Genomic DNA, 26,813 nt, shown 5'->3' with positions numbered 1-26,813 from the left:
AAAAAACAAAAAAAACCGCCTGCTTTCACGCTGGAACGGTACGCTACCAGGACGGTAAAAAAAAAGTCCTGCTAGCAGCATCTTTGGAGTGGTGTATTCACCGTGCCTACCCATTGAAATCAATGGGGCAGCGTGGCTATACCGCCGGCAAAGCGCCGTTTTGCAGGCGGTTTTAACCCTTTTTCGGCCACTAGCGGGGGTTAAACCCACCCCGCTAGTGGCCGAATACCACCGCTAAAACAACGGTAAAGCGGTATTAAAAATAGCACTGCTTTACCGCCGACGCCGCTCCCACCCCAGTGTTAAAGGGGCCTAAGAGACATGCATTATTTTTTAATTCCCACTCCTTTCTTCAGCAGCTCTGCGAGGATTGGCTGATCCACACCTCAGCATGATGTGGGGACTTTTTTGGGTTTTGACTGGATGTTAGAGATCATAGCAGAAGTTCAGTGTAAGAAATACCCAGGAGAAAATGCATGTTGATAAGGGGAGTGTAGAGGTGGGCGGGGAGTGTACTGACATCAAAACTCCACCCACTGAGCCCTGGAAAACAGATCCACCCACAAAATCTGCAGTTTTTTTGGGTCTCATAGCAGATGGAGGGGAGACATTTGACAGATAAGTATACATGCAGGAGGCATGTATATCCTTCTAGATAACCAATATTGCAGTAGTTTAGAAAGGATGAGAGTGGGTTTACATCCACTTTAAAGTTAGCTGCTTTGCCAACTGGTCTTGTTTTCCTGCTATAAAACTTCCTGAAAACCACTAACTACAAATTCGAAATTTAATGTAATCCACCCTACATTAGAAGCATCTCCAGGCACAAGCAATCTGCAAAGTTATATACTCAACTATACATAAACACGCTGCCAAAGCACAGGACCAACCCATAGACTCCTCCATCCCACTCCTCTCTAACCCATTTCTCTCTGTGATTATTTTTCTTATCCGGTGAAGCAAATTATATTCACCCGAGTACCCCTAACTGATGCCATTTCTGCCTGCGGGGACTAGCGCCACAGATAGACCCGAAAAATGCCCCCCCCCCTCCCAAGGCTGATTTTGATCAGGTATATGGAGGAGATGGATGGATGGGTGGCACGATCATCCTCTCACAGAATTACTTTCTGAATGGATGAGGTGAAGAGTAAGCTACCTGCTATCATCACTGTATAAGACACGGAACTGCAAGTCTCGATGCTAGGGGTTTGAAGCTTACACAAGTGATGGGATGAATTAAACTAAGCTTTACATAACTCGGCAGCATCCCCAAAGTGGGACACATTAATACAGGGGATTTATTTTTACAGATCAAAAACAGCTTCTTTTCCCGAAGTTGAACTTTAAACTTTCATTTTTCAAAGTCTGTATGAGTGCAGTGCAGCTCTTATCTTCTTCAAGAAACGTCCTGCTTATCAACCCGCATCCTGTGAGAGGGCGATTGTGCCTTACTGATGATATGCTCCTGGGTAGTCTATGGACTCTGGGTTAGAGTGCATGCACAGCTCTGTTTACATTCCAGAACACTTTAAAATGGATAAGCCCACGTTCATATCGGGACATTATGACATGTCAAATCACCAGCAACGCCACCATCCAAATCGGTGTGACGCTGACTTTGCGGTGGCGCACTGTTTCCCAAAAGCAGTTCCTGCACCGAGTTCTTTGAATGGGAGAACTACAACTACCATTATCCATTGCCGCTGACGACTTGTAGTTCTCAAATGAACTCAATGAGCACTCTAGGTAGTTCATTGATGCTTCCTGTCATTCAGTAACGGACTGCCCATATGAGGTATGATCACACAGCTTACATTGACAGTCAGCAGGAGCCTTAGCCCACGTACACACGGTCGGAGATTTTGCCAACCAAATCCGTCAGATTTTGCCAGTCGGATTTAGTCCGACGGATTGTGTCCGAAACTGTTGCATACACACGGTCGGGCCAAGTTGGCGAAAAATCCGATCTTTCAGAACGTGATGACGTAATTTCGTTACGATGGGACTACATTCAGGCTAGTAGCCAATAGCTTTGATGTAGGAATTTGATCTGAGCATGCGTGGCACTTGGCCCGATGAAAATGCTCTACACATGATCGGATTAGGTCCATCTGGCCCAGTTGGTCGGGAAATATTTCCAACATGTTGGAAAATTGGGTCGGACGGAGATTCGGACGGAATCAGTCCGATGCATACCACACACAGTCGGATTATCTGCCGACACGGTCCGATAAGACGCATTCCGATAGATTATCCGATCATGTGTGCAAGGGCTTAGACCCCTTTCACACTACAGTCTGTGTAATCCACCTAGAAATGGTGGCCGACGAGACCGCCATACCTTTATTTGGACCAGCCACCGTAACAAACCGGCGAGTCTGACTTCCGAAAGGGAGCCATGGCAGACAAATACACCTTCAGAGCCCGAACCACGTCCAGAGCGTGAAGGGCCATTTCCTTAGGATGTGTTGGCTTAGGACACAGATGGTAACACAATGTCCTCATTGATGTGAAATGCCAAAACCACCTTCGGCAGGAAGGACGGTTGGGGACGCAACACCACCTTATCCTTGTGGATAACCAGGTAGGGCAACTTGCAGGACAAGGCTGCCAGTTCTGAAACCCTCCTGGCCAATGTAATGGCCACTAGTAAGACCACTTTCTGGGAAAGAGTCAAAGGGATCTCTCTGATATTTTCAAACGGCGGTTTTTGAAGCGCTGATAACACCAGGTTCAGATCCCACAGAGGTAACGGTGGATGCACCGCTTAGACAAAAAGTACTCACCAGTGAGTGAGATGCCATGGGTCATTGGAAAAAAAAAAAAAAAATAAAAAAAAAAAAAAAAAAAAGACAGCCAAGGCTGATATTTGTCCCTTAACCACTTAAGGACCAGGCCTCTTTTTCAGACTTGGTGTTTTCATGTTTAAAACTGTTTTTTTTGCTAGAAAATTACTTAGAACTCCCAAACATTTTATATTGTTTTTTTTCCTAACACCCTAGAGAATAAAATGGCGGTCATTGAAATACTTTTTTTTACACCGTATTTGCGCAGTGGTCTTACAAGCGCACTTTTTTTTTTAAAAATGCACTTTTTTGAATAAAAAAATAAGACAACAGTAAAATTAGCCCAATTTTTTTTATATTGTGAAAGATAATGGTATGCCAAGTAAATTGATACCAAACATGTCACGCTTCAAAATTGCGCCCGCTCGTGGAATGGCGTCAAACTTTTAGCCTCAAAAATCTCCATAAGCGACATTTAAAAAATTCCACAGGTTGCATTTTTTGCGTTACAGAGGAGGTCTAGGGCTAGAATTATTGCTCTCGCTCTACCGATCGCGGCGATACCTCACATGTGTGGTTTGACCACCGTTTTCATATGCGGGCGCTACTCACGTATGCGCCCGCTTCTGTGCGCAAGCTCGTCGTGACGGGGTGTTTTTAAAAAAATAAAAAAAAATTTCTTATTTATTTTAATTGATTTTATTTATTTTTACACTGTTTTAAAAAAAAAAAATGGATCACTTTTATTTCTATTACAAGGAATGTAAACATCCCTTGTAATAGAAAAAAGCATGACAGGTCCTCTTAAATATGAGATCTGGGGTCAAAAAGTCCTCAGATCTCATATTTGGGCTAAAATGCAAAAAAAAAGAAAAAAAGAAAATCTGACATTTAAAAAAAAAAAAAATATACCTTTAAGAGGTATGGGCGGAAGTGACGTTTTGACGTCGCTTCCGCCCTCCTATGGTATAGAGACGAGTGGGGGCCATCTTAGCCTCACTTGTCTCTATGCCCAGCTAGGAAGAGGACCCGATCGCCTCCGCCGCTACCGACGGCTCCGGTAAGCGACGGAAGGTGCGGGAGGGCGGCGGGAGGGGGGGGTGGCACCTCTCCCGCCGCCGATAGCGGTGATCTCGCGGCGAATCCGCCGTGGAGACCACCGTTATCGTACAGCCGACCGCCGCCTGAAGAGATGGATATCTCGGTTGTGGCAGCAGCTGCTGCCGTTACCGAGATATCACTCTTCAAAAAAAGGACGTACATCCCCGTGAGGCGGTCCACAAGTGGTTAAATGGTGCTTAACGCCAACTTCTGGTCTACTCCTTGCTAAAGAAACAGCAAAGGAACATGGATACCATCCTTTCTGCTCACACATGGAGACATAGGCCTTCCAGGTAAGATGATAGATCTTCCTGGAAGAAGATTTCTATGCCCTCAACATAGTGGGAATCACTGAGTCCGACAGACCCCTGTTCCTCAACACCTGGCTCCCAATAGCCATGCCGTTAAAGCCAGCGATGGTAAAGCAGGATGGAGAATTGGACCCTGAGACAGCAGGTCCTCTCGTAACGGCAGTTGCCAGGGAGAGTCTGCCACCAGACGCACTAGGTCTGCGTATCAGGGACGCTGGGACCAATCTGGGGCGAACAGAATTACTGGGATCCCCGCGACTTCCACTCTGCGAAGCAGACATGGTAACAGTTTCAGTGGAGGAAAGGCATAAATCAGCTGATACTGACCCCAAGGAGCTACCAGTGCATCTGACGCATTTGCCCACGGATCTCTTGTCCTGGACATGAATCTTGTCACCTTCCGATTGAGAAGGGAGGCCAGAAGATCCTAGTCTGATGTGCCCCACGCAGACACAGCAGCCTGAATATCTCCAGATGCAACGCCCATTCTCCTTGGTTCAGCATCTGGCAACTCAGATAGTCCACCTGCCAGTTCTCCACTCCCGGGATGTAAATGGCCGACAGGGCCAGTATATGTCGCTCTACCCACCGAAGTATGTGAGCGACCTCCCATGCGGCGGCTGAGCTTCTTGTTCCTCCTTGGCGATTGACGTATGCCACTGCAGTGGCGTTGTCTGACTGGATTCTGATTGGATGCCCTTGTAGTCTCATCGACCATGTGGAGAGGCATAGCCTGATCGCTCTGAGCTCGAGCAGATTGATCGGCAACTTGGATTCTTCCGTCGACCAGAGGCCCTGAGCCGACTGAACCCCCATCATTCTACCCCAGCTGGATAGGCTGGCATCCGTAGTGATCACTGTCCATCTCAGAGGTAGGAACGACTTCCTAGACTGAAGCACCAGGGACCTCAGCCACCAGATCAGGGAATCTCTGACTAACTGGCTCCCCTGGATCTCCCGATCCAGGGACAACTGAGATTTGTCCAACTTTGTTAAAATCGCCTTCTGCAGAACTCTGGTGTGGACCTGGGCATACGGTATTGCCTTGAAGGAGGCCACCATGAGTCCCAGGACTCACATGCAGAAGCGAAGCAATGACCACTTGTGGTTCATCAGCAGTTTTACCGTGGTTCTAAGAGTCTGCAGCTTGTCTGAAGGGAGAAAAACTCTCGCTTCCCTGGAGTCCAGCAGCAAGCCAAGGTACTCCAAACGTTAAGTCGGCAGAAGATGCTCTCAGGAGATCGTCTAGGTATCCCACGATCGTAATCCCACGTTGCCGCAGCAATGCCAAAACGGGAGCCAATACCTTGGTAAAGACTCGGGGGGCTGATGCCAGACCAAAAGGGAGAGCCACAAACTGATAGTGGGCTTCCCCGGCTGCAAATCTCAGAAACTTTTGATGCCAGAGGCATATGGGTATGTGCAGGTATGCATCCTGGATGTCCAAGGAGGCCAGGGAGTCCCCTTGATGGAGTGCAGCGACTACTGAGCGAACTGATTCCATTCTGAACCTCTGCACTTTCACAAAGTGATTGAGGGCTTTTAGGTCCAAGATTGGACATACCCCTTCCTTCTTGGGAACTACAAACAGATTTGAGTAGAATCCATGGAAACGTTCTGATTCCGGAACCGGTACAACCACCCCGCGATTCAACAGATCCCCTACTGCCCCCAAGAGGGCCTCCCGGCGAGCTGGGGATACAGGTATGCTGGAGGGGAAGAATCTGTTTGGTGGCCAAGAGAGAAACTCAATCTTGTAGCCTGAGGAAACCAGATCACAGACCCATTGGTCGGATAGTCAAGAGGACCACCGGGCTGCAAACTCCCGAAGGCGACCCCCCACCTGAGACATGGGTGGGGACAAACCTTCATGCGGTAGCACTTTTGTTCGCAGGCTTGTTAGGCCTGTGGTTCCAGGGACGTTTTTGTCCTTCCATGGTCGTCCTGTTGGGTTGGGGGTGTTTTGCCGAAGCTCCGGGTGGACGACAAAGCAGTTTGTGAGCAGAAAAAGGAGGGCCCTTGCCTACAGCGTGGCTCCTTAGCCTTCCTGGCCTGTGGGAGTAGCGTACTCTTACCACCTGTGGCATTTTTAATAATGTCATCCAAAGAGGCTTCAAAGAGCCGGTCGCCAAGGAAGGGAAGATCCGTCAGGGCTTTTTTTTTTTAGATGCCTGGTCAGCAGACCAGCGTTTCAACCAAATCAGGAGCCTCAGCACCACTTCTGACACTGAAGCCCTAGATAGCAGAGGAAGGGTATCCAGGGCCTCGTCACAAACGTACTTAAGGCCTTGCACTAGTTGGTCTGCTAGTTCCACGCAGACAGGAGAAGCCTGTTGCTCTCCCAATTCACGGTGCAACAATTTTGCCCACTCAGTGTCTGCGACACAAGTGCAGATGCAAGTATTGGTCGCACAGCTGACCCCAGAACCGTAAACAAGGAACGAACCACTGCTTCGGCCTTCCTGTCCGTGGGATCCTTAAATGCAGGAGTCCCCTCTACCGGGATCGTGGTTACTTTGTTTAACCTGGATACTGGGGGCTCTCCTCAAAGGGGTATCGCACCGCCATGGATTTGGGGACCGAAAAGGTCCATTGCGGTTGACCCCATTCCTTGGGAAAGAACTTGTCAAAATAAGTCAGATACGGGAACACCTTAGGTGAATGGGCTGGCTTACGGGACCCAAAAGGGACCGCTACCTCAGCGGAGGAATTTGCTGACTCCTGAATCTTCAGGGTATCACACACAGCTGTGATAAGTGCTCCAACAAGCGTTTTGTCGCGCACGGACCCGGATGGGGAATCACCATCCTTTTTCCGAACAGTCCTGGTCAGCGTCATCTGACACGACAGAGCAGGTTTAGCACCACTGCGCCCACGCACCGCCTCCATCTTGGCAACAAACAAATTGAGGAACACCGACAAGGTGTCCAAGGGCACGGCGCAGTCCGCAGGCGACCCGGTTGCAATTGCCTGGATTTTGGGGAAAGAAACACCAGTCCCACCCTCCTTACTGCTGCAGGCTGAGGGGGCTCTTTCCCGCAGGACTCACCACCCTGAGGGGTTCTGCGCTATCCAGCAGGTAGTGCCTGTAGTCTCTGTTGGATCCCAAATGCAGAGGAAACAGCTCTGTGTCGGTGGAAGCAGCTGCTAATGGCGTTGAAACCGCTCTGAAGTGTGCTCAGGCTCAAAGAAAATGGCCGCCCAGCATCCAGCATGAGGACATAAAACACAGGGAAAATGGCCTGCCAGAGCACATGCTGCCAATAGAGAACACTGAAAAATGTGTTCAGGCTTCTAGAAAATGGCTGCCGACGTCCAGTATAGGAACAATCACAGGGAAAATGGCCGCTGAAGCCCAGGAGAGTATGCCTTCCCATACCCACAACTAAGATGGCCGCAGAATGCAAGAACCATGAGGTACAGGGAGAAAAAAAAAAAAAAAAAAAGACAAAGGCAGTGAACACAGCGCTGCACAGGACACAAGCACAGCCTCACAGGCACCTCCAAGGACATGAAAAAAACAGGACCCAGGACACCCCCCCCCCCCCCAAGGGGTGCAACAGATCAAAAAAACTCACGGATTGGGTCGTTCCTTGGATCAGAGTCACGGATCGAATCATTTTTCAGATCAGCAAATAATAATTTAATTTGCAAAAACCTGTGAAAATTCCACCACCATATAGTCCCCACTGTAATATTGGCTGAGTATGGCTGGGTATGGCTGAGCATAGCTGAGTATGGCTGGGCACGGCAGGGTATCACAGAGTATTGGCAGGCAGGGTATCGCAGAGTATTGGCAAGGTATTGCTAGAGTATTGGGGTATTGCTAGAGTATTGGCAGGGTATTGCTGGGTAGTACTGCAGGGTATGGAGGGATGGCTGCTTCCATCTCAGGATCTCCCCCCTCCACTGTACAGGTTAGTACAGAGAGGGGAGAGAGGAACCAGCGTCATGACATGACGCCGGTTTGTTTACAAGTGATCGCTGGCCTGGGTGTAGAAAGATGGCCGCCGCTTCGGAGCTAGGCCGAAGCCGCGACCTTTCCTAAGGCAGAGACCGCGGATCACGGCATGTGCCGATCTGAGCGGGTTGACCCGTTCAGATCACGGATGATCCGTTGCACCCCTACCCCCCCAGGTTAAAACCCCCCGGAGAGCCCCTGCACAGACACACACACACACCGCTCTGGGGGGGGATGCTGCAGGGAGGGGAGAAAGGGAAAGTGAGAGAAGAGAGGGAGGTGAGGGACCCCCGAATCAACCTCCCAGGGAATGCCCAGCTGCTCAGCCCCACCAAGGCAGGGAGAGCTGTATTTATCAGTCCTAAAGAGCTCAGAGACATTCCATTACAGAACTCTCATACAGTACAGGGTGGCTGCTGGCCCGGCACACTGCGACGCAGACATTGGTAGCTTGGTCATATGTGTGCCCCGGAGCATAAAAGCTCACCGACCACCTCTGGAGCTGAGGTTTCGTCGTGGCTGGCCTAGCGCGGAGCTGCGACCTGCACACGATGGCCAGGCTGGGGAGACTACAAGGATAAGGGTATCCAGCCTGTCACCCAGCCGGCTGTTGATAGCAGATCACAGGATCATTCATCTTGCATAAAAAGCCAAGCTTCTGCAGAAAAAAATAAATAAATAAAACACGGACCGATGGGCCCGTCAGGGTTCCTAGGCCCTTCTCCTTCACTAAGCAAAATACAACTGATGACTACATGGCAGGCTGGAGGGTTGTTACCTGAGGGACCACCCCCTGGGCGGAACTGGAAAGTTCTGTGTGTTACATAACAAGTAATGCTTAGTATTCTCCTAAAAAGGTGGGCATAACAACCCAATGGCTAAGAGAGGAGCTGTGTCGGTTGGTGAATAAGAGAAATACATTTTTGTCCTTTCTCTTCCACAAATAAAGCTTTCTTTTGGTGGTACTTGATCAGCTCTGTGTTTTTTTTGCGCTAATAAAGAAAGACCGACAATTAAAAAAAATAAACAATATATTTTTTACTTTCTGCTATAAAACACATCCAAAAATCTAATTTCTTTATCAATTTAGGCCAATATGTATTCTGCTACAAATTTTTGGTAAAGAAAAATATTATAGAGGATTTATATAGCGTCAACAGTAGAGGTCGACCGATATGGGTTTTTCTCTGGCCGATACCGATATTTAGAAATCGTGGCGGCCGATGGCCGATATATGATGCCGATTTTTTTGGGCCGATATGTTAGGCCAATTTTTTATTTATTTATTTCTTTCCTTCCCCCCCCCCTTCATCTCATAAAATCTAAGTTGGACACCTTTCACACTGGGGCGTTTTTCAGGCGATTTTGGGCTAAAATCGGGCGCCTGTAAATTGCCTTCAAAGCGGCTCCCCTGCAGTCTGTGTGGAAGCCAGAGTGCTTTCACAATGAGGAGATGCACTGGCAGGACGTTAAAAAAAAAAAAAAAATCCTGCAAGCAGCATCTTTGAAGCGTGTAAACCGCTCCTCCACCACTCCTGCCCATTGAAATGAATGGTTACCACTGCTGAAGCACATGCAATGTGATTTTGCAGCAGTGCTTCACTGCCCCACTAGCAGCCGAATAGCGGGGCTAAAATGACGGTAAATTGCTGCTAAAACTTGCAGCGTTTTACCGTCAATGCCTGCCCGATCCAGTGTGAAAGCAGCCTTAATAAGTGATGCAGAAAATTTCTTACACATTTATTAAACAAAACAAACCTCCAATCAGTTCACTTGTATGTATAATTTAGATTAAAAAAAAAAAAAAACTATTTATTAAATACACAAAAACAGGTACTCAAAACTTTTGGACGAAAAAAAAGGGCTAACTTGCGTTTGAAAGACCTCTGCGCAAATACCGCGTCACATAAAATATTGCAACAACCGCTATTTTATTTCCTAGGGTCTCTGCTAAAAAAATATATATAATTTTTGGGGCTTCTGAGTGATTTTCTAGCAGAAAATACTGGATTTTTACTTGTAAGCAACAAGTGTCAGAAGAGATTTAGTCTTTAAATGGTTAAACTGAGAACTGAAGGGAGTTCAGCCCATTGAAGAAGAAACATTGTATCACTTTGATCTTTTCTTGGCTGCCCAGAGAGGAGGAAAGTCCTTCACTGATGTCTTCAGGCAACTTATATTGACTTCTATTACAGAAGTCTTTTGCAAGTCATGCTGAACATGTAATCGGCTGATGCCAATTAAAAAATGCCAAATATCGGCCGGCCGATAGATCGGTCGACCTCTAGTCAACAGTTTACAATTGACAGTACAATTTACTATACATAAGGAATAGGAGGGCCCTGCTCATGGAGCTTACAAACTAGCGGGGGATTGATCCGCTGATCCCCGCTGAGCAGGCAGATGACAGGTCTATCTCCGCTCACTGTGCTGAGATGGACTGGTCAGAGCCCCTCTCTCCTTTATGAGGAGATCAGATGAAAACGCATATCCATTTTCATCCTATCTGATCCTCCAGACGGAGGGAAAATAGGACCACTATCCGTCTGGATTCGGCAGACAGGAGCAGGTGGGATAGCGGTAGGTGTCAGCGGACATGTCACCGCTGACATCCGCTGCCCCATAGGGATGAATGGAGCATCCGATTAGGTCCGCCTGAAAAACTGACAGGTGGACATGATTGGAAAGCCTGTGTGAAAGGGGGTCTTAGTTTGTTTTCAAGGATCACCTAAAGGCGAATAGGGTAAGAGCTGACCGGGCATACCAGGGCAGGGAGTTCCAGAGGATGGGAGAAGCTCTGGAGAAGTCCTGGGAGGTGAGCATGGGAGGAAATATCAAGGGAGCTAGAGACCAGGAGGTCATGGGAGGAGCGGAGGGGACGATTTGGGTGATATCTGCAGATGAGGTTGGTGATGTAGCTGGGGGCGATGTTGTGGTTAGTATTTTCAATTGTATACGGAGAGGTAGGGAAAGCCAGTGAAGGGACTGGAAGAGGAGCAGCAGTCACAGATCGGTTAGTGAGGTGTAATAATCTGGCAGCAGCATTCATGATGCCAATAAGTGTATATTGATTGCTTTGCGCAAAAGTTATAGCATCTACAAAATATGGGAGATATATATATTTTTTTATACTACCAATGGCAGCGATCAGTGACTTATACTGGGACTGCGATATTACGGCAGACAAAATTGGACACCGACACAAATAAAGTGATCAGTGCTAAAAATATGCACGGTCACTGTACTAATGACACTGGCTGGGAAGGGGTTAACATCTGGAGTGATCAAAGGGTTAACTGTGTGCCTAGTCAGTGCTTTTAACAGGGGAAGGCATGGATCGGTGTTCCTGCATTGGAGACACAGGATCACCACCTTCCCTACTGACAGAGCGTTGACCCGCCTTGTTTACTGTTTGCAGATTGCCGGTCTGCCTGCTTACTTACATTTTTAGTCTTCACTACCCATTATTTTTGACCTTTGTTGAAACCTGTTTTTTCTTTTTTTTAGGTCTTTGGGCTCTTCCATCTAAAACAAAGTGGTCTACTATGAGGCCATATGGACCCTTATGCTGTGTACACATGGACGGACTTTGACAGCAAAGGACCGACGGAACAAATCCGGCAGACAATTCAATCATGTGTGGGCTTCATCTGACCTTTGCTGTCCAAAAATCAGATGGACTTTAGATTTAGAACGTTTCAAATTTTTCCGACGGACTTGAGTCCGGTCGAAAAATCAGTTTGTCTGTATGCTAGTCCGATGGATGAAAAGCGACACTAGGGCAGCTATTGGCTACTGGCTATAAACTTCCTTATTCTAGTCCGGTTGTATGTCATCATGGTCGAATCCATCTTACTTTGGTGCGATTGTGTGTGGCCAAGTCCGTTCGTTCAGAAAGATCGTCGGACTTAATCTGCCAGAAAGTCCGGTCGTGTGTACGCAGCATAACACATGGGCTACATGCACCAGCAACAGATTTTTGTCTTCTATTATTGATCATAAGTAATGTTTTTTGTCAATGACTATGTGTGTGTACTGTAGGATGATCATGTATAGTACTTCACTGCGTTTGTATATATTTTGAAACATGTCATGTAATATATGTCTTTTGTCCTTTTCCTGCGTTTCATCAGATTTGGCAGCCCATCAGAATGTGTAAAGCGACGTTTAGTCGCCGCCATCTTGCTACATCCTGCACTCCTCCATAGTAAGGATACACTAAGAAGGGGGAAAAGTGGACATATTACACCCATAGGAGTTTTGCATTTTACATTTATTTTTAAACAGTAAACTGAGGTTATGTAGTGAAATACAGTACTTAGAACTCCGTCTGAATGTTTAGATGTTGAATTTTAAAAGCAGCGAACTTCTGTCAGATTAGCAAACCTGTGAGATGCTTTTAGAATTCAACATCTAACCAGTTGGAGTTCTAAGAACTGCATTTCACTATATAGCCTCAGTTCACTGTTAAAAATAAGTGTAGAATGCAAAACACTGGCGGGTGTAACAAGATATCCGCTTTCCCCCTTCTCAGTGTATCCTTACTATGGAGGAGTGCGGTTCCTGCCCTCCATGTGCAATAGGGATACTTCCTTCCATGTGCCATAGTGATCCCTCCTTCCATGTGCCATAGTGATCCTGCCTTCCTGCCGTGTACCATAGCAATCTTCCTTCCTGCCTTCCGTATGCCATAGCGATCCTTCCATGTACCATAGTGATCCTTCCTTTCATATGCCATAGCGATCCTTCCTTATTACCGTTAATACGGTGCTTTCGACAGCCGATTTTGCTTTTTCGTCTGACAAATGCTGGATGTGCAGACTATAAAATTTTTGTCGGATGTGAACACAATGTCCGATTTTCGTTTCATTAGTACAGTTTTTGTCCAAAAAAAAAAAAAAAATCATAAGAGCAAGACTACGCATGCTCAGAAACGAAATACATACAAAACTATTTAACATATTGGGTTTTATTTACGAAAGGCACTTGGAAGTGCAGTGGCTCTAAATCTAAGGGGTAGATCATAAATTAGGGCAAGCTCTGCTGATTTTATCATCCAATCATGTGCAGGCTAAAATGCTATTTTTTTTTTTATTTTCCTTGCATGTCCCCCTCGGATCTACAGCGACTTTACTTCCAAGTGGAGTTTCCTTTAGTAAATAATCCCCATTATGTCACTTCTGAAGTTGTATTCTGTCATACGAAAAGTTTCGTATTGTGAGTTAGCTCTTCACTTTCGACATGAGACTAGCATGGCACAAAAAAAAAAAAATGATGAACGGTCCTTTGAAAATCTGATTATGTGTAGGAGGCTTTGCGCGGTTGCCAAAGCGCATCAGCTGTTTTGCTTGTCATTTTTTGTAACAAACTATTAACCCTTTCATGACTAAGCCTATTTGATGTTTACAAGTTAAAAACCTTATTTTTTGCTAGAAAATTACTTAGAGCCACCAAACATTATATATATTTTTTTAGCAGAGAATCTACAGAATAAATTGGGGATTGTTGCAATATTTTATGTCACATGGTATTTGTGCAGCGGTGTCTTAAACACAACTTTTTGGGAAAAGGGACACTTTCATGAATAAAAAAAAAAAAGAAAGAAACAGTAAAAGGTAGTCCAATTTTTTTTGTATAATGTGAAAGATGATGTTATGCCGAGTAAATAGATACCAAACATGTCATGCTTTATAATTGCACGCACTCGTGGAATGGCGACAAACTACGGTACCTAAAAATCTCCATAGTTGACGTTTAAATTTTTTTTTTTACGGTTACCAGATTAGAGTTACAGAGAAGGTCTAGTGTTAGAATTATTGCTCTCACTCCAACGATCACGGCAATACCTCACATTTGTGATATGAACACTGTTTACATATGCGGGCGCGACTTCCGTATGCGTTTTGTCGCGGGGGCGCTTTAAAGAAAAAATTCTGATTTGTATATTATTAAATTGTTTTTTTTTTTAATTATAAAAAAATTGATCACTTTTATTGCTGTCACAAGGAATGTAAACATCCCTTGTGACAGTAATAGGTGGTGATCGGTAGGCAAGAGCTCCGGCGTGTTCACATGAGGAGCCTGCCAGGAAGTCAGCACTGCACTAATCACAGGCAGTGAGACATTGCCCCGATGCGCGGCTGCAGAGATCGGGGCAATGTCTCGCTGCCTGTGATTAGCGCAGCACCGACTTCCTGGCAGGCTCTGCACGTGGAGCTCATAGTGACAGGTACTCTTTATGGAGGGATTGGGGGTTTAAAAGACCTTCAAACCCTCCTTTGCACTTCAAAGTATTCAGATCGCCAAAAACGGCGATTCTGAATACTGTATATATATTTTTTTAAATCCGGTGCCATTGGTAGCTGAGTAAAACATCACTTCTGTGTACACATTCAGGAGACTGGAACGAAGCCATTTACGGCTTCGTTCCAGTCTGCGGCTAGATCCCGGAAGTGCCGGATCGGGTCTCCTGGTGGGACGGGAGGCCCGGTCAGAGTGGCGGGAGGGGGGGGGGGGGGGGGGCGGAGGGATGTCCCCTCCCGCTCTTCCGGGATAACAATCAAGCAGCTTTTAGCCGCATCATTTGTTATCCCTGGAAAGCCAATCACCCGCTCTAAAAAAAAAAAAAGGAGTACCGGGATGATGCTTGCAGCTGCAGGCATCATCCCGGTATAACCCCCGAAAGCCGAGGCCACATAAATGCGGAGGATTGGCGCAAAGGGGTTAAAAAAAAAAATCACTATATGGACTACAGAGTTGCCAGCTGAATCCCTTTACTTGTTTCTGCCTGCTGACGGTCTAATCGGTGGACACAGAGTCTGCGGTTCCTGCCGCTGGGCTCCTGCTGTGTGCGATTACAGGGGGAGCGGACTGCTGGGTGGTGCGCCCCCGAGCCGGAAGTGTCAGGCCATGTACTAGGTGGGTGATCTGGCGCAGAGCAACCATCCTACCACAGTATATGTACAGTGGGCAGTCAAAAAATAAAAATGGAGGGCCTGTCAATGTGAAAACATAAGATTACTATGAAGTGTAAAGTTCTGGGATATACAATCCATGGGGGAGACTCCCCTCACCCACACAGGTGGTCAGTGAGTTTCCATACCCTGAGCTCCCCCCCTCGGGGGCGGGGGTTACCTGCTGCCCCCCAGGTGGAGTGTCAGCTCTTGGTCCCAGGCAGCCCCTGCTCTCCTTGGAGTGTCAATACCTGGAACATCCTGTTTACATCGGTCCCGCCCACCCCCACCGGAAGCACCCAAAGTCCGCCCCGCCCTAACTCCGCTCCACACCAACTTCTCCAGCCCGTTAACCCTCCCCCCGCCGGTACCGGAAGCTGTAGAACTCACCTGCCCGCTTACGACGACATTGATTCCTAACGGGCCCGTTACCGAAACTCGACGAGACCAGCCTTACCGGACCCGACCACTCAGCCTCTGCCCTCAGCGGAGTGACGTGACTACCGACCAATAAGCAAAAGGATACAAGAAGACGGACGTGCTACTGAACCAATCCACGCAAACGATGCTGTCTGATGCTCTGATGGGCAGGACTTTTAACCAATCAAAATCGGTCTCTTTAACGTCATATGCGAGGGGTGTGAATTGGGATGAGCAAACTGCGAAGCTGCGGAAATTAGCGGAGAGGGATAGAGCTTAGAGTCGCCAAGCCTCCAGATTTACAATGCTCTGCTGGCCATAGCATTTTGCAGTAAATTCTGGTAACATAAACACAAGGATTTATGTGGTTATAGCAGCTGATTGGCGGAAGGCTGTGTGGGCGTGACAGGATAAACTAAAAAAGAAGGAAGAAGGGGGCGGGAAGTCACGCATTCTGCTAGCCAATCAAAATCTGGATAATCTTGCTCCGCCTGTGTAGTTTGGTCACTAGAGGTGAAACAGATTGTGGTTGTTGTGTCTCCACTACATAGAGCAGGGGTCTTCAAACTACGGCCCTCCAGTTGTCCAGGAACTACAATTCCCATCATGCCTAGTCATGTCTGTGAATGTCAGAGCTTTGCAATGCCTCATGGGATGTGTAGTTCCGCAACAGCTGGAGAGCTGTAGTTTGAAGATTCCTGACATAGAGGATAGAATTAGGGCGAACTTTAGGGACTCTAAACCCAACTGAAGTCAAAAAGAGATGAATGTTAGAAATTAGTAAAGCCAATTTTTTTAGGCAATGGTTTGGTAATGAATGGCACGGGCTGGACACTGCCCTGAACAACATGTACCAAACCAAAAAATGAAAACTGGTCGGGCGCAGCGATTTTAAAGTGAAACATTAAAAATGTTAAATTCTTTAAACCGATTCCCACCCAACCACTGCATATACATGGTTGCCAACATTGTAAAAAAAAAATTCGGGACACTTTTTTGGCAGTAGACGGAGTTGTGTTATAATTAGGGGGCGGGGCATGCGGTATAGGTGTGGCATAGGAAAAGGTGAAAATGCGGCGCACTGCGCCCGCCACGGCAAAATATGGGCGTGGTTTGTGTAAAATAGTGGGCGTGTCTTACACGGGGCGTGGCTCAAAGGGGTGTGGTTAGCATCTGAGATGAATGCGAGGTGGAGAGGGAAAGGGGGGGGACAGCAGCCCCCCGATCCTACACCACAATAGCAATATGTGTTTTCCAGAGTTTGACCATCAGCAGCTAAAGATACTCCAAATACCTGGTGTTAGCGCTTCAATCATCCCGGCGCCATGATTGTTATGGTGTCAGGATGATTGAAGCGCATTATTTCTATTATTACATTGTAATATGAAATGAAATCATTCAACTCACCTTAATGCTGAATCAGTGGGAGCCCTGAGCGTGTCATTAGCCACGTTGCCTGCCACCAGATGCCATCAGGTGCCCCCAGCAGAGTCCCTCCTTACATCAGGTGCCCCATCAGAGGTACCTTCCTCACATCTGGTGTCTCCATCAGTCCTCCTAACATCTGGTGCCCCTCTGACATCCAGACTCTGACTGCGCCCTCTGACATCCAGACTCTGACTGGCGCCCCCGACATCCAGACTCACTGGCCCCCGACATCCAGACTCACTGGCCCCCGACATACACAGACTGGCCCCGACATACACAGACTGGCCCCCGACATCCACAGACTGGCCCCCGACATCCACAGACTGGCCCCCAACATCCACAAACTGGCCCCCGACATCCACAGACTGGCCCCCGACATCCAGACTGGCCCTCGACATCCAGACTGGCCCCCAACATCCACAGACTTGCCCCCGACATCCACAGACTGGCCCCCGACATCCACAGACTGGCCCCCAACATCCACAGACTGGCCCCCGACATCCACAGACTGGCCCCCAACATCCACAGACTGGCCCCCAACATCCACAGACTGGCCCCCGACATCCACACTGGCCCTCGACATCCAGATTTTCCCCCGACATACACAGACTGGCCCTAAACATCCGGTCGTTGCCGCGCGGAGACTTTGAACTGCGGCGCAGCATCTCTATTGAAGACCAGCTTCTGGTCTTCTTTAAAATGGAGGCCAGCGGAGACATTGTCTCCGCTGGCTGCGGACCTCTAGCGGCCGGCGGCAAAAAACGGGGAATTTGAATTTCCCGGGACAAACCGAATTTCCCGGGACATTTCCCGGGACAAAATTAATTCGGGACAAATGTCCTAATCCCAGGAATGTCCTGGAAAATTCGGGACCGTTGGCAACTATGCATATAAGCAACCAGATGGGAGCTTCACCGTTAGGAGTGGAAGTAGCTGTATGTCCTTTAAGAAGGTACATTTTGTGCAGTGCAGCCTCAGTGCTGTGATGGCTGTGTTCCTTGGACACAGCACATTACAGATCGGAATATGGACATTATGATTAGCCCTGCCGATCACATGATGGCTCTGTCTAATCACAGCCTTCACACAGTGTAAACCATACCTCCCAACCATCCCGGATTCGCCGGGACCGTCCCGGGATTTCAAGTAAATCCTGATGTCCGGTGAATCTGGGCTGAATGCAGCACAAGTTCCAGCACTTGACTCCACTATTCCTCTTTGCCAAGTACACGCTTGATAAAGGAGCGCAGCCGTCCTGTCATACACGGTCTTGCCAGCTCAGGAAACGCGTTGCATCCCCTGTGACGTCATCTCCCGTCGCCCGGAGTTCCTCGTGCGTTCCACGCCTCGGACTAACGCTCATTGCTCTACATCAGCCGGCTCTGCACATTTAATACAGCCCCCAGGAGCGGACACACGCCGACAGGACTCCCCCAGCGCAAGGGATACAGATGACACATCGAGGGTCTCCCTCCGGTTCGGAATCTTTACATTGCCTGTTAAAGTACTACTTAATGTGAGTGTTTTTAACCACCTGTGCATTAAATAAGAATTTTACAATCTACACTCAGGGGAGACTCTCTCTCTTATCTTTACAGGTTTATATGTGTCCCTGAGACTCCAGCTTGTGGCACAGAAATCAAAGCATATTTTATAGGTACAAGGAAGCCCAGGTTTAAAAGGCAACGTACAGGTATGTTAATCTGCCTGTACGTGCCCTTCTGCCGACGTATATCGGCGCGAGCCGGTCGGCAAGCGGTTAAAGTGTATTTTTGCATTAGTGTGTAAAATCGCGCTAGAAAAATGGCTGCGCAAATACCGTGTGACATATAAATTTGCAAAACACACCATTTTATTCAGTAGGGCCTCTGCTACAAAAATATATAATGTTTGGTCTTAGGCTAGGTTCACACTATAGCGATGCGGGAACGCCGCAAATCCACTGCGTTTTCCCGCATCGCATGACTCCCGCCGGCAGTTCACACTGCCCTATGCGGACTGCTGGGAGTGTCAATGAAATGTTAATGACACCCCCAGATCCGTCCGCATATCGCAGTGCGATCTGCACACTCGCACAGGAATCGGATCGCATGGTGTGAACACCCATGCGATCCGATTCTGCTGCGGACCAAAAAAAGGGATCCTGTGCGAGTTTGCTGCGGGAGCGATGCGAATTCAGCCATACTATCTGTATGGCTGAACTCGCATCGCTACAGAGATCCGATGTGATTTGCACTGCAGTGCGGTGCGAATCACATCCGGATCTCCCCCCGCAGCAGTGTGAACCCAGCCTTAAAGTGGATAATGCCTGAAGGTGCTGCTTGGATGTTGGGTCTCTCTATGTGGCTAGGCTGCAAAAAAGTCTCACACGTGGTAGTGTGATACTCAGGAGGAATAGCAAAATTCCGCCCCATCATGCCCCACGTGGTGATGTCATAAGGGATGGGGTCACCGGATGACATCACCCGGTGACCACGCCCCATGCCTATATAAGTCGTTGCGCACTGTGCACACGACATTACAGCGGGAGAGAGCGTCATGTCAACATCGGAAGAAGAACGAGGGAAGAGGATGACGGAGAAGGCCGGGCCAACGCTAGCAAAAGAGCGGGCAAAAGAGCAGAAGATAGCGGAGCCCAGCAGAAGACACAGGAGACTGGGAGAAGAACTGGAGACAAGGAGAAGAGGCCAGAGAGAGTGCAGAGAGCGGAGAAGTCAGAAGAGACCCCCCCAAGTCAGAAGAGACCCTAATAAATGACTCCAAAAACCAGTCTAGTGTGTTTCTTTTTATTGACACTTTTTTCCCCCAGGCGAATGAGTAGGGGTACGATGTACCCCTACTCATTCACATAGGTTGGGGGGCCGGGATCTGGGGACCCGCTTATTAAAGGGGGCTCCCGGATTCCGATAAGCCTCCCTGCCTGCAGACCCCGACAACCAACGGTCAGGGTTGTCGGGAAGAGGCCCTTGTCCTCATCAACATGGGGACAAGGTGCTTTGGGGTGGGGGCCGCAGTGCGCCCCCCTTCCTCAAAGCACCCACCCCCCATGTTTAGGGCATGCAGCCTGGTATGGCTGAGGAGGGAGGGGACCGCTCGCTCGTTCCCACCCCCTTTCCTGACCTGCCGGGCTACGTGCTTGGATAAGGGTCTGGTATGGATTTTGGGGGGACCCCCTCTCCGTTTTTTTGGTGTAGGGGTTCCCCTTAAAATCCATATCAGACCGAAGAGCCTGGTATGCTCCTGAAGGGGGAACCCATGGCGGTTTTTTAAAAAAAATTGGGTCTGGAGTTCTCCCTCAAGATTCATACCAAACACAGTGCCTGGTATTGGTGGGGATCTGAGTTGGATCCCCATTCATTGAAGTCGGACGCATCTCTGGCTTCAAGTCGCAGGGCAAAGTCAGATCCAAAGTAGGACAAGGTTCGTGTCGCACCAGTGTGGACAAGGCCCTTTCACATGGGCTGTCTGATCAGGTCCGCCTGTCAGTTTTTCTGACCCTCCAGTCTCCTCTATGGAGTGGTGGACACCCGCCCCAGTCTGACTCGATCCTGCCCACAAAAAACAGGCGGTCAGTGGTCCTATTTTACATCCATCCAGGGGATCTGGTAGGATCAGATGGAAACGGACAGGCGGTTGGTTTCCATCCGATTTCCCCATAGAGGAGAGCAGGACCACTCTGGTCCATGTCCACTCTGCACAACGGAATGGACATGGACCTGTCATCCACCTGCTCAGCTCAGAGAGATCTGAGCAAGCAGAATTCTCTTCACGGAGGTGCCTGTCTGAGAGGAGCCTAGCTTTCAAACAGACCAAACAATGTGCACTGATTTGTTTTTTTTTTTTTGTTTTTTTTAATTTCCTGAAGAAATATAGCAGTATACATTTTGGTCAAAATTTATGAAGAAAAAATACTTGTATAACAGACACTCAAGCCCCATACACTCTATCAGATTTTCTGCTGAGTTTTTCCTTCAGATTTACCAAAACCATGTGGTGCAAGGTTCTGTATTTGCGGATGGCACTAAGCTAAGCAGGGCAATAACTTCTCCGCAAGATGTGGAAACCTTGCAAGAACACCTAAACAAATTAATGGGGGGGGGGGGGGGGGGGCAACAACATGGCAAATTAGGTTTAAGGTTGAAAAATAATGCACTGGGTGTCAAAAAATATGAATGAAATTTACTCAATAAGGGGAGAACCTCTAGGGGGAATCTAGGATGGAAAAGGACCTGGGGGTCCTAGCAGATGACAGGCTCAGCAAGGGCATGCAATGCTAGGCGGCTGCAAGCAAAGCCAATAGAATATTGGCATGCCTTAAAAAGGGGATTAACTCCAGAGATAAAACGATACCGTAATCTCCCACTCTACAAGACTCTGGTCTCGCCGCACCAAGAGTATGCCATGCAGTTCTGGGCACCAGTCCTCAGGAACGATGTGCTGGAACTGAAGAGAGTCCAGAGAAGGGCAACAAAGCTAATAAAGGGACTGGAGGATCTTAGCTATGGGGAATGACTGCAACCATTGAACCTATTCTCTTTGGAGAAGAGATGCTTGAGAGGTAATATGATTTAAATGTACAAATACCGTACTGGTGAACCCACAATAGGGATAAAGCTTTTCCACGCAAGGGAATTTAATAAGGCACATGTCCATTCACTAAAATTAGAAGAGAAGCGGTTTAAACTTAAACTGCGTAAAGGGTTCTTTACTGTAAGAGTGGCAAGGATGTGGAATTCTCTTCCACAGGCGGTGGTTTTAGCGGGGAGCATTAATAATTTAAAAAAACTATTAGATGGGCACCTAAACAACCACAACGTACAGGGATATACAATGTAATATTAACATAAAAGCACACACACTGGTTGGACTTGATGAACTTGTGTATTTTTTCAATCTCACCAACAGAAAGGTTTCTTCACGGTAAGAATTGTGAAAATGTGGAATATACTCCATCCAGAGGTGGATCATGCTTTGCTGGGGGTTTTCATCTCCCTCTGGATCAACTGTGGGCATAGGATTGTGTATATAGGACTGTATGTTTTTATTGGTTGAACTAGATGGCTAACGTCTTTTTTCAATCTGTATAACAATGTAAATGTGTACGTTTTTCAGCCAGGCTTTGAGAGGTACGTAAATGGCCTACACCTATAGCAAGGGCCTTATTCAACTTTTTGAGCTGCACAGTTTGCTTTTATCTATATACACCACTTACAGTAGGCAATTTTTTCATAAAGGTGAACTATGCCTTTAGATAACATGCCTGGGGTATGCCCTGGCCCTGCATTTGAAGTGGCAAATCTGTACGATGTAAACAACTTGCTAGAGCAACACTGACATTTATAAAGAAAAAAAGTTCAAATTACCAGTATATGTCAGCACTCGGCCACTCCTGTTTGTAAAATAGCCAGAGGTTCACTTCATCTATACCTCACCCTTATCCTAGATGAGGGTCTGGTATGGATGTTAATGGGGGACCCCACAAAAAAAACAGCATGGAGTTCCCTATAAGAATACATACCATAGCCTTATCCTTGATGAGGGTCTGGCATGGCTTTCAAAAGGGACTTTACGTAAAAAAGTATGTTGTCTACTCTAAAATGACAGAGAAAGTGTCAGGGCTGGCTTAGCCCCTCCTTCTCTGGGCTGGCTGCTCAGCTGTTGGCTAATTGCCAGCTCTCATCTCTCTCCACAGTTACCAGCTGTTCCTGATCATGCTCGCCTGACTTGCCTACTTAAAGCTGTCCAGCTCACTGCGGTTCTGTTTAACCACTTAAGGACCGCCGTATAGCCATTCTACGTCATCAGAATGGCACAGGCAGGCACAATCACGTAGATCTACGTGCCTGCCTTTCAGTGGGTGGGTGGTCCTATCGGACCCCCTCCCGCTGGATACGACGGTCCCTTTCAGTGCCGGAGCGATCGGCGATGAGGGGATGGCCGTTGGTTTCCGCCCATCCCCTCTCGATCGCTCCTGGCCAGTGACGAACTTCCTCCCCTGTGAAAATGTAAACACAGGAGGAGGAAGTGATGTCACACTCCTCGTGGCGGTCTTTTTGAACCGGACAGCGAGGAGTGAAGACGTTCAAGTAAGTGCACCAACAGTCCACTGACACATAGGTACACATAGGCACACATTTCACCCCAGTCACCCCCCCGATCACCCCCCCGATCGGCCCCCGCCCCCCCCCCCCCCAGTCACAGTGTCACTAATGCAGTGTTCATTTATTTATTGATCACTACATTTAGTGTCAGTTGTGACTGTAAAAAGTGTCAGGGCAGCTAGTGTTAGGCCCCTTTAGGTCCAGGGTAGCCCCCTACCCCCCCCTAATAAAGGTTTAACCCCTTGATTGCCCTCCCAGTTAACCCTTTCACCCCCTTTTACCAGTGTCACTAAGCGATCGTTTTTCTGATCGCTGCAATAGTGTCACTGGTCCCGCTAGGAAGCTAGTTTTTTTTTTAGGTTCAACGCCAGGTTTTTATAGCGTTAGGTACCCCGATATATAACCTAATAAAGGTTTTAACCCTTTGATTGCCCCTAGAGTTAACCCTTTCACCAGCGATCGCTGCATAAGTGTCACTGGTGACGCTGGTTAGCCAGTTAGTTATTTAGTTATTTAGGTTCCCCGTCAGGTTTTTATAAAGCTTCAGGTACCCCCATATAAATACCCAATAAAGGTTTTAACCCCTGATTGCCCTTAGTTAACCCTTTCACCAGTGATCACCGTATAAGTGTTACGGGTGACGCTGGTTAGGTAGCTCGCTTTTTATAGCGTCAGGGCACCCGCCATTTATTACCTAATAAAGGTTTAACCCCCTGATCACCCGGCGGGTGATATAAATTTGGTTTTAGGGTCAGAAAGGGTCTGCGTCGCCCCAGGCAGTGCTAGGTTAGTGCCAGTACCGCTAACACCCACGCGCAAAGCATACACCTCCCTTAGTGGTATAGTATCCGAACAGATCAATATCTGATCTGATCAGATCTATACTAGCGTGCCCAGCAATTTAGGGTTCTAAAAAAACGCATTGTTAGCAGGATCAATCCAGATACCTGCTAGCACCTGTGTTTTGCCCCTCTGCCCAGCCCAGCCCAGCCCAGCCCACCCAAGTGCAGTATCGATCGATCACTGTCACTTACAAAACACAACACACATAACTGCAGCGTTCGCAGAGTCAGGCCTGATCCCTGCGATCGCTAACAGTTTTTTTGTAGCGTTTTATACAGTCGCTGACAGGCTAGGTGCTTTTTTACCTGTGAGTCTCACTACTGTACCCCTAAATTTAGAGCCCAAAATGGCAAAGCGAAGGTACACTAGTGAAGAGGCCTACACGTTTCTGAGCATGACAGATAGTGAAGAGGAAGACACTGATCTGTCAGAATCAGGCTCAGAATACGAACCTGTAGAGGACAGCGCCTCCATGTCAGATAGCTCTGACGACGAAGAAGAGGTCCCTGCTAACGTCAGGCGTACCCGACCCCGATTTTCTGATGTTGTTGAGGTGCAGGAACCGCAAGTCCCTCGTATGGAGTATAGAGCCAGTACTAGCGCCGCTCATCCTTTTGGTGAACTGGCAAGCACCAGCGGCCTAGTACACCCTGGACGTACATCCAGCACTGCAGTATCACGTGGTGACGTGGCGAGTCCCATAAGTGCAGTGCAAGCTGGCGAGGTGGCAAGCACAAGTAGTGTCCCGCTGCCACCAAGAAGACGAAGACAGGCCCGTCGTTCCCATAGTGCCCTTCCTGCAGAATTCGCCAATCCTGATTGGGTGCCCACCACTTCTGCAGCACCAGTACTTCCCCCATTCACTGCCCAACCCGGTATTCAGGTGGATACAGATGATTTTACGCCACTCGATTTTTATTCTCTGTATTTCACGGAAGATCTCTATAGATCTATTGTGGACCAAACCAATTTATATGCTGGTCAACACATCGCCGCTAATCCCCAGTTGCCGTCTCTTGCCAGAGATTGGAAACCAGTTACAGTTTCCGAATTTAAGACGTTTCTGGGCCTTTCCCTCAACATGGGCACACATAAATTCATGCGGATGCGGGCTTATTGGTCCACGCATCCGGCTGACCACATGCCCGTGTTCTCTAACTCCATGTCCAGGAAACGATACGAGCAGATCTTGCGGTTCATGCACTTCAGTGACAATGAACTTTGTCGTCCACGTGGAGACCCTGAATACGATCGGCTCTACAAAATTCGGCCCCTCATAAACCACTTCAACCAACGTTTTGCAGACTTGTTTACTCCCCAAAAAGTTGTCTGCGTTGATGAGTCCCTGGTTAAGTTTACTGGTCGCTTGTCATTCAAACAGTACATTCCCAACAAGCGTACCAGATACGGGGTCAAGCTCTATAAGTGCTGTGACAGGGCCACAGGCTATGCATGGAGCTTTATGGTTTATGAGGGTAAAGATAGTTACGTAGAGCCGGAGAACTGCCCTGATTACATAGGAAGCGCTGGCAAGATAGTGTGGAAATTGGTGTCACCCTTATTCGGAAAGGGGTACCACTTGTACGTGGACAACTATTACACCAGCGTGCCACTGTTTAGTCATTTATTTGATCATCAGATTGGAGCATGTGGCACTGTGCGACCTAATCGCCGGGGCTTTCCCCAGCGGCTTGTAGATTCCCGTCTTAGGCTGGGGGAGAGAGCCTGCTATCGGTGTAATAATTTGCTCGCTATGAAGTGGAGGGATAATAAGAATGTTTTCGTTCTTACCTCCCTTCATGCAGACACGACGGTCCAAATTTCTACGGCGACTGGTATTGTGGAGAAACCCCTCTGTGTCCACGAATATAACAAAAATATGGGAGGGGTGGACCTCAATGACCAGATGTTGGCGCCGTATCTAGCTTCCCGTAAGGCCAGACGCTGGTACAAAAAAGTGTCTGCTTACTTATTTCAATTGGCTTTGCTGAATGCTTTTGTGCTATACAAAACTTCAGGCGGGACATTAACCTTTCTTTTCTTCCAAAGAGAGGTTGTCACAGAGCTTCTGTATCCAGACGGTTCTGCACCTCACCATTCCCAACCAAATGCAGTAAGCCGGCTGCATGAGAGGCATTATTCTTATGTCCTCCCGAGTACCCCTACCCAACGAACCCCCCAAAAAAGATGTCGTGTCTGTAGCAAGCGCGGATTTAGGCGTGACACCCGTTCTTATTGTCCACGCTGTCCTGGCAATCCTGGTCTTTGTCAGGGTGAGTGTTTTGAACGCTACCACACACTAGTGAAGTATTAGCGTAGGGTACAGCATTTCACAGGCTAGGCACACTAACACAGGGTCTCCCAAGATGCCATCGCATTTTGAGAGACCCGAACCGTTACAGTTTACAGTTAAAAAAAAAAGTGTATAAAAAAAAAAGTAAAATAAAAAAAACCAAAAAAAATATAAAATATAAAAACCAAAAATAGTTGTCGTTTTATTGTTCTCTCTCTCTCTCTCTCTCTCTCTCTCTCTCTCTCTAATTTTTTATACTTTACTGTTTACTGTGTTATTGTTAACCATTTTTCATGTTTTCAGGTACGCCATTCAGCTGCAGCGTGGATTTATTTATCTTGACAGCAACAGCGTTTGCTCCCACGATACATAAAGCCGCGACTCCAGTGCTGTAGGAGGTGATTTCACCACCACAGTTAAAAAAGAGCATATATGCCGAAGCATGGGGGCATAAGGGGTGGAGGAGCGATTTTGCTCCTAATGCCGCGTACATACGGTCAAAATTCCGACGGAGGGCTTGCCCGTGGAAAAGTTTGAACGTATGTACGCGGCATAACTTTTTTGCGGGAGGATGCCCCCATGCTTCGGCATATATATATTTTAGGCACAGGTT

At 47.8% G+C, this 26,813-nt stretch overlaps 1 protein-coding gene across 5 annotated transcripts in view; it reads right to left on the bottom strand.

Annotated features, from left to right (window-relative positions):
- SP2 (Sp2 transcription factor) overlaps window positions 1-15,651 on the bottom strand; it is a 40,672-nt gene extending 25,021 nt beyond the window's left edge. For 3 of the 5 annotated variants that reach the window (XM_077459735.1, XM_077459738.1, XM_077459739.1), the window contains exon 1: window positions 15,506-15,651. The gene's annotated coding sequence lies outside the window, so the exon portion shown is untranslated. Of the gene's footprint in view, window positions 1-15,264; window positions 15,395-15,505 lie in introns of those variants that run through there. The other 2 variants (XM_077459736.1, XM_077459737.1) reach the window with 2 other exon arrangements.
- Between the last annotated feature and the right edge of the window lie 11,162 nt (window positions 15,652-26,813).

The sequence above is a fragment of the Lithobates pipiens genome, unplaced genomic scaffold (genome assembly GCF_037356315.1).
Source record: "Lithobates pipiens isolate NorthernLeopardFrog02 unplaced genomic scaffold, aLitPip1_a1.2 Scaffold_28, whole genome shotgun sequence".
NCBI classification, from domain to species: domain Eukaryota; kingdom Metazoa; phylum Chordata; class Amphibia; order Anura; family Ranidae; genus Lithobates; species Lithobates pipiens.
The sequence above is the reverse complement of the archived record's forward strand: the minus strand, read 5'-3'. Positions and strand labels throughout refer to the sequence as shown.